This window comes from Geospiza fortis, unplaced genomic scaffold, assembly GCF_000277835.1.
Source record: "Geospiza fortis unplaced genomic scaffold, GeoFor_1.0 scaffold10, whole genome shotgun sequence".
NCBI lineage: Eukaryota > Metazoa > Chordata > Aves > Passeriformes > Thraupidae > Geospiza > Geospiza fortis.
The window spans coordinates 2029962-2032442 of NW_005054326.1; the positions used below are offsets into that span (position 1 = coordinate 2029962).

Here is a 2481-nt window from a genome sequence, read left to right on the forward strand (position 1 = left end):
CCTAGGGGGAGGATGACAATGGAAAGACACTGATCTAGCCCGGGCTGCAATGAATCCGTGCTCCCTGGCTGAGCCCTCTCCGTACGCCTCGCCCGACAAGGGCTCATTTCTCGCTCCGTGGGGCATTTTTAACTCCCCCCAGCAGCGCTCGGTGGGCTGAGAGCTCCCTGCTTCTGCCGTGGCACCCTTAGCTCGCCCTGCGAGAGGCTGAACGAGCTGGCAGCTTCCAGCCCCACTCTCGGCTAATTGCTTTATTGTGGCGAGCTGTCCCGGTTCCACCGAAGGGTTCCGCCTTCCCTCCAGCCTCGGCGGGGGTTTGGCTCTTGTTGTACCCCCCATGTTAAAAATTAGGCTTCGATTTCAGGAGCAACGTCAAGAAAAAAGGAACATATATGTAGTCATAGCATTACTGAGTGAGAAATAAAGACATGCACACTCGTAGCTTCCTGGCGAGATTGGGTTTCGGGAACGGACTAGTGCGGAACAGCCGCTGTAGGGAGCGAGCGGGGGGCGGCTGCCGACGGCTCCCGGCTCCCCACACCTCTCGCCTCCCCCGCAGGAAGAGCTTTCGTCTCGGCTCTTCCCTCTGCTTCTCTCGTCTCCGAGAAGATGCGAGTCCGAAGAGGCGTTTCCCGGCAGGGGTTTCGCCTCTTCCCCGCCTTCCCCCCGAGCCGAGCGATTCCTGCCCCTTGGCACCGCGGCAAAGAGATGCTCGACCCTTCCCGCTCCGGCGGGCCTGAGCCCTGAGCAGCCCCAGGCGTGCAGGAGACATCGCTCTTCCTCTGCATTGTTGGACATCTCTCCTTTATTTCCGAAGTGCTGAGAGCGATGGTGAAATACGCGCGCTGCGGATACCGGGGCTGGGGGTTGAAAACGAACCCCGAAAAATAAGTGGCCACTGAAGACACTTAAACTGAAATGCAGCTGAAACGAACAAGAACCAGGCTATGAAGTGTCCTCGGTCTGTAAATGTTCGTCTCAGGTTAATTGGCTATTGACCGAAGGAGATGTCTTGGTGTTACCGAACGCCCTGGTAACACCTCCTCCAGTTAACCAGTCCCAGAACATGGGTGCAGCTGGCTCAGCGACACAACGAAATATATCCTCAGATGGACTGGGAATTGCAGAACTGGTGCAAAAACGTTGTATGCCGCTCAATGTGCGATAAAAATCTTCTCGGGGTTTGGTTGCTATAACCATTTTCATCTGCAAGTTCAGCACAGACGTTGGGGCAGTCAATGTCCTTCCGAGAAACGCTGATCTCGATTAACAAGAGACGGAAGCTTAATCCTTTCAACGATTATTTACATCCCAGAACCGTCTTATTTATAATTATTTAAGATTCTAAAATGGACATATTTATACTTCTGTAAGTGTGCATGCAGCTCCATATATAGAGTTAGAGATGTATATCTCCTCAGTGCCCTTTTCCATGCTAGACATGTGGCTGGGGCAATTCTGCTGAGTGTGAAACCAGGAAAACGAGAAGCCACTTTGAATGTTTTATTTCTGGTATTTGTCTCGCTTCGGATAGGTGTTTTAAATGTGCGTCTGCTTTTAAAGATGTGCCTGGAGGGGGGAAAGGAGAGGGACAGAAAACAGTAAAAATGCAAATAAAAGTTGGCACTGGAAAACTTCGGAGTGGTGCTGGCAGAGTTTGACCCACTCCACCTGAAAACGAAGACGGTTTGCCAATTTCCATAATTTTCAGGTCGAAACTGACTTTATCCACAGATGTGCTGTGTAGGGGAAGAAAAGTCATATGAAGAAACCCAACTGGGCAGTTTCTTTTCGGGGAGTTAATTTTTATTCTAAAACCACGGGCTGGTTAATATGGCGAAAAATTAATGATGGTGATGAGGAGGAGGATGATGAAGATTATGACGATGATGATGATGAGAATAACCTTGCAAATTCCATCCAAATGGTTTCTATACATATATCAGCTGGGGCAGCGAGAACCACACTCATTTTGTTGATTGAAGACGGAGAAGTTCCCTTCAATAAAACGTCACGCTGGAAAGGAGGTATTGTCGGCAACGTCTTATGCGGGCGTTTCAGCATCTGTCGCTCCTTTTCCCACAAGCAGCTGTGTTTTGGACAAAATGGGGCAGAATTACACTGAAATAGTTGCCGACACTATAGTCGGGCGGGCACTAATAAACTATTTGCTTTGTTGTTGGTTTTGGTGTTTTTTTTACCCCAAGCCTGGAGAGAGCCCGGCAAAAGGGCACGTCGGAAGCCGGGAAGATGCGCCAGGCGGGCAACACACCGCTTCCTTTCTGGGCGGAACCGGGCGTTTGTTGTACCCCATCGAGCTGCAAGCCCAGCGCCGGGGGAAAGAAGGCGACGATGAGTCTCAGAAGGAGCGGTGTCGGGGCGATGGGACAGCAGGGAAGGGGGTGACGGCAGCACAAGGGCAGGTGCCCGTGGAGGGGCCGGGGAGCGATGGTCCCGCCGGCGGGACGGCGCCAGGCAGCG

At 52.0% G+C, this 2481-nt stretch overlaps 1 protein-coding gene across 1 annotated transcript in view; it reads right to left on the bottom strand.

Moving 5' to 3' along the window:
- WNT7B (Wnt family member 7B) overlaps window positions 1-2481 on the bottom strand; it is a 101105-nt gene that overhangs the window by 90098 nt on the left and 8526 nt on the right. The gene's annotated exons all lie outside the window — the stretch shown is intronic.